The following is a 6,759-nucleotide window of genomic DNA, read 5'->3' on the forward strand; positions in this document are numbered from 1 at the left end:
TCAAGGAGGAAAGATTAAGAATTAATGGGTTAGGATGGGTAAGAAGTTTGGAATTTGGTAATGGAGAGTTAGAATAGAAATGAATGAAGGATACAACTAGTCCAAATAAAATGAAACTATAGAAAGAGCGTGGACAACGGAGTTCCTCACTAAGGCTAATAACTTCCAATTATTATTATTATTTTTTTTTGGAAAACAGATGAAAAGTGATTTTATTTTATTAATGGTTGAGGATCTCCAAATGAAATGTGGGATTTGAAAGAGAGAAAACAGTTTCGACTCGCAAAAAGCCCTTCTTTAAAACAAACCTAATTCATGCGCCTAATATCAAATAAAAATATAAAACCTAAATCATCATTGTCAACGCTTTAACTAAATTTGAAGAGGATGTGAAGATGAAAAGTTGAGAATATGTTTGAACATGACTAAATTTCTTCTCAAATGACTTTTAAAGATACTATGAAAAATTTATTATTTTGGGGCAAATGAAAACGAAAGTAAATAGTTTATCAACACGTAAAGTGGATATTAAGATGCGTTTACGCTAAACATGCTACTTGCAACATTGTAAAATTTTAATATAATATTTGTCATTACAATTTTTGTCTTCTGTTTACACCAAATAATAGGGAAATATTAGCATTGCTATGTCTAACATAAATGTCTACAGTTCACATGCTCACATTTTTTTTTTTTTGAACAACCAGATTTTATTGTCAAAAAATAAATATGAGAATTTTTTTATACAACGAGTATTAGCCCACACTAGTCCATATTATTAAAACGTTTGTGTAGACAATATGTGTAAAGTTGTCATAACAATTTTATATGCTGGCAAACGCAAATGAGGACACTTTTTTCTGCTTTAGCTTATTATTAAGATGCATTATATTCCTCACCTACATGTTCCACTTGTTATACAAATAGTACACAGTCTGTTTTTAATAAAAAACTACCACACTTTAAATTTAAAACTTTTATAAATTGACTAAAAGTGTCATAATTTGAAAATAACATTAGAATAATTATACGTAAATATGATACAGTTTAATGTTTGATTATATTTCTGAAGTGGTGTTGAGCTAGGAGCACTGTGGATACAAGCAATTAAACTACAATTTCATTCTTTTAATTATTTATATGTCGACTATTCGTCATCAGTTTGAAAATGCGAATAAAAGCAGCCCATAAAAATTAAAATGAGTAAAGGGAGATACATCAAACGGTGACTATGGATATAGAAAAGAGAATAAAATTAACAAAAGAGTTTAAGAAACTAAAATTCAAAGAACCTCTAAAATTAAGGTTTACAAAATGGTTTTAGTATAAACAAAAAATTAAATAGATTTTCATTCAGGGGAGGGATAATTTATATCCCATGGATTGCACGATAACAGAAATGCAAGAATAAAGAACCAAAATTTTACGAAGTAATGAAAATCAGCTACTAGCACATTTTATGCTTGAGTTGTTGTTAAATTTTTCTAATTGAAGTTCACTAAGGTAAGAAAATATCCAGGACTGGAATCGACCTCTATTACTGGAATCATAAAAGACTCCTAATGACCCATTAAGGCATAGGGACCTCCCACGGAGTTGCAGTCATTTGTGCCTCAAGCGGTAACTGTACATATGGAATTGAGGATCCAAGATTTTAGGTAATAAGAAGCTCTTCCATGAAAGCATTAAATTACCAAGTGAATGTGTCTTTATCTCCCATAATGATCTAGAAGTAAATTGATGACGAAATTTGGTATACAAGGACTTGAGCAGTCTAATGGATTAGTACATCTATGATGTCGAATCTGTGATGGATGGATTCAATATTTAAAAAATATAATTTTTGGAAAAGCTTAAAACTCCTAAGGTACATCCAGCCTATATAAAGTGGGAATTTGAAATTAGAGGAAAAAAACCTTATGGTTAAGTCTGATTCTAACCAAAGCACCTGCTTACACATCCTTTAGTGAGACCCTTGTAGTGATACACATGTTTCAAGTGAACGTGTATGTATTAATAATTGAAAAAAAAAGAAGAAGGTTATAATTAAAACTAAAAAGTAATATAAGCAGCGACATAATAATAACGTATAAACTGATTACACAGATAACGTAGCAATTGATAAAGTAATTAATGATAATGAATTTTAATAATTTAACCATTAACTTTTTTATCTCATTATTTTTAATCCTTGATAAAAAACAATAAAGTCAAAACAATGGCATTTAATAAATAGTGTAATGCAATGGTTTGAGTTAGGAATTCAACCAGTAGTTAATATGCTAGTTCTCACCTCACGCAAATAATAATGAGAATGGCCAAAAATCATTAATCCACAAACTATGTTCAAATAAATATTTTTATTAATTGATTTTTATTCAAAGTAAGAAAGAATAGAGTAATAATAAAAAAGTAATATATACCAATAGTATAACGTGTTAAATAAAATTATATATAATAGTATCATATGTAAAATAGTACAATTATTAGTAGTAATAATATAAATATTACACATAATGCTGTAAAAATATAGTAGTAGTAAATTATAACAACATCAATGTGATATTACAGTGGTATAATCGGCTAATGAAAATTTGTCCGAACAACTATAAATCAATTTATTTGAGCAAATTTCATGCAAACTACTCCTTCGAAAACAAACATCATAAACTACTTTATATCTCATTAAAGTAGCTTTAATTTGAGACCTAATAGTTATCTGTACGTCACATAGTTCCTGGGATATTGATTTATCAAAATAAATTAACTAACTACTAATATTTCAGTAAGCTCCATACAACATTTTTATGAAATGTTGCTTTTTAAAAAGATATATCTTGAGAACTATTGAACGTAAATAGTTCTATTAGGGCTTACATTTTAGCAAATTTACTCTACTTTAAATGATGCTCCCTTATATTTTTATTGTTGTAGGTACTTTAATAATATAATGATATAACGCTCCGAATAAAAAATTAATTATTTTTAACGTTTTGAAACAGCCGCCATTTTTATTCCCCTTACCTATACTAACCTTCCTTACCTATAGGTAAGGGTAGATAAAAAGATAGTAGTAGTAAATTATAACAACATAAATGTACTATTTCAGTGGTATAGTAATATTTTGGGATATTAAATGAAATATACAATTCCTTTGTTCAGAATCTTAATCGCTCGCAAATTTATTAGAGTGTAAACTTAAATCAAATTCAATTTTTACTTGAGTATCAATGCCGCAATCCCGTCTCTTATTGTACGGGGTGATTCAGGAGGAAATGTCACTAGTTCGGAAGAATTATTTTATTATTGTCAGAATGATGTCCATATCTAAAAATAAAAGTTTTATTTGGTATTTTTCCTGTAGTAAATATAGTTCTGTTATAGTGAATGGTGAATAGGTATGTATCTCTTTACGACCATCTTTATAATTATTATTTCATAAATGTATTTTTTAAATTAAAATTATTTTATTTTTGCTATTTCTAGTCATATATTTAAAAAATTATTTAGGTATATGCCTACATACTTTTTTTTTCTTTTTTGGCCAAGACTCCCATTGGAGTCCTATACTGCCTAACCATAGTTGGGGGTCAAAGTTCTTCATTTTGTGGGACCGCTACTCAATGAAAAAAGTCAACGCCCCAGGCCGGATCCCAACCGGCACCGCCAATGGACATCAAATTGGTAAGACTGTGTCCTAACCACTGAGCTACTTATACTAACAGAAAAGTTAGATCCTATTTGTATAGCTAATTCTATACTATATTAATTTATACAATTAATAAATAATTGTATTCGGTATTTATTGTTGACAAAAATAAAATAAAATGTATTTAGTTCATAATATTAAACTGCTAATAAATGTACTTTTGTCTTTGATGATGGAGGTATAGATCACAAAGTTGATCCAAAAAAGTATTAAGGATGCTTTTACTAAAAAAATCGATAGGAAAATTCATTCAAGCATTGAAATATATACATCGTAAAACGTCCTTGTGCTTAATGAATGATATATTTACATTTTATTTATTTTTAATTTCCTTATTAAGAGGTAAAGGTGGATGTAAAAATGTCATATTTAGAAAATAAAGTATAATAAAATATTATTTAGTAATTTATGTCTGTTTAACGTTATACACCCATTTGTTATTATATCTTTTATTTCATTTGGCTAAAAGGTTTGTGAATTTACATACACCTCGAGGTAGAGGGTAATAACTATTATCTGAAAGCTACTCACCATCAGCGATAAAATTTGAAGTTATTACTAAATATAAAGCTATTTCACAATTTTTTTCACTTTATTTTTTAATAGTAGCATTGTTATGACATTCATCCTTTGAAAATTATAATAAATAAACTGTAAAATTTTTGGACGAACAATAAAACCATTCCAAAGGAATAACACTTTGTTTGCCGTAAGAGACATTTCATAGGGGAAAATATCAAAACTAGAACAAAAATTAACCTTATCCAGGCATTGGTACAAAATAATGAACTCTTATTGATGTGAAATATTGATTTGTTGATAATATAATGTAGTAACAAGTTTTGTTTCCATAACAAACTTTAATTCATAGTAGTAATATTATTGAGAAAAATGAAAACCGTGAAACAGATCCCGCTGGATTATTTTGGCATGGACCCAGTCAATATCAATTTATAGAAGAAAATCTTGATTTTCTTGAATTAATCAAATATTAATATATATGTATATATATCACATTTCGACTAATGATTGAGATAGCTAGGTAAAGTTGGTGGGACTGGACTAAATATTTGATAAACTGGCATCCCCTTAATTACTGGTATTTCCTCCTGAAAAATCTTGTATTTAAATTAATATATAATTTTGTTTTACTTTTTAAAAAATCTTCTCGATCAATCATGTTTCCGAGCCATATTAATTAAGGCATAGTCAACCATCTTTGTTTTGAAAATGAAAAAATCAATTTAATCAGTTAATTTGGGTAAATCAAATTTCTCAAAATACGTTATGCTTGGGGCGAATTATCTGTTTTTGTTTAATTCCATTAAACTTGTAAACTTCAAAGTAAAGGTTAGAAAAATTAAGGACAATTAGGAATATGTAATGAGAAAGTACTTTTACATAACCAATCATTAATATTTCTAAAAAGAGCTATTTTAATATTATTCCCATAAATAATAGGATAGAAATGAATGAGGGATACAACAAGTCCACATAAAATGAAACAATAAAAAGAGCGTGGGCTGCGGAGTACTAAGGCTAAATTCTCCCAATTATTATTGGAAAACAGATGAAAAGTGATTTCGTTTCATTAATGCTTGAGGAACCCAAATGAAATGCGGGGTTTGAAAGAGAGAAAATAGTTTCAACTAGCAAAAAGCTCTTCTTTAAAACAAACCTAATTCATACACAAATTATCAACCCTTTAACCAAATTTAAAGAGGATGTGAAGGTGAAAAGTCGAGAATATATTTGAACATGACATTTAAAGATACTATGCAAAATTTATTATTTTGGGGCAAATGAAAACGAAAATAAATAGTTTATCAACACATAAAGTGGATATTAAAATCCGCTTACGCTAAAAATGCAACCACCAACATTGTAAAATTTTAATAAAATATTTGTCATTACCATCTCTGCCCTTTTTTTACACCAACTAATAGCGAAATATTATTAGCATTCAAAGTAAAGGTTACACAAAATGAAGGAGAGTCAAGAATATCTAATGAGAAAGTATTTTTATATAACCAATCATTAACATTTTTTAAAAGAGCTATTTTAATATTATTCCCATTGGATTGTTTAGCACAGTTGTATCGAAGGTATAAGTCAGATTTAGAAGACTTCACTTGGCTACAATACTACAACTGGTGATCACCTTAAAAGTCTATGGATCGTAACATTGGACATAACAGCACTTAAAAAAAATTATATATTTCATTTTTAAAAGTTTATTAGATTATCATTTTCATTCTTAAATTTTAAGATCTTAACAATACTGATAAGACTCTGCAAATCTTCTATAAATATATTATCGAAACGTACAGGAGATAACGAATTAAATGTGGTTCTGCAATTAAAATTTGATTAAGATATCATTAAAAAAAAATGCTTGCGTCAATCAGATCTTCCATCATAAAGTGTGTAAAATCGATAGTAAGAAGACACAATATGTATTAAGTAGGTTTTTATTGATTGTCAGTGTTTATGTATATAAATTATGTGTACACACATACATAAAAAGAAATAACTGTTTATAAGAAGAAATATACACAAATTTTATATAAAAAATAAAAACTTGCATCTACAGTTTATATAATGTATTCACATTTAAGATTTTACGGAATTTCCCAGTTTTAAATCACAAAAATATTCAAATATTAACAACTGAAGTTGCTAGAAAGATGTTTGATTAATCATATTAAATCGTATTGTATTTACATTAAATTAATTTGGCTAGAATAATCTTAAGGTGAACATGAGGCTAATGAAACTCATTTTCCATGACACGCATTGTGACTTTTAAGCCGAAAGAAATTTCCAATAGTTCCTCTAACAGTTATATCCAAATTCATAAAAAAAACATTTGAATAAATTCATCAAAATCAATTGGCAACATTCTGGTGAAATTCGCCACGGCTCCTAGTTTTAATAACATCCAAAAAAAAATTCCAACTACAAAGGAACTGCTTCAGCAATCATGCAGCCACTCACCCCACATGTATCAATATCGGTCATGGTGAAACAAAAATATTTCTCGTCTAAAA

This window comes from Halyomorpha halys, unplaced genomic scaffold, assembly GCF_000696795.3.
Source record: "Halyomorpha halys isolate HHAL.00 unplaced genomic scaffold, Hhal_1.1 Scaffold61.1, whole genome shotgun sequence".
Classification (NCBI taxonomy): Eukaryota; Metazoa; Arthropoda; class Insecta; order Hemiptera; family Pentatomidae; genus Halyomorpha; species Halyomorpha halys.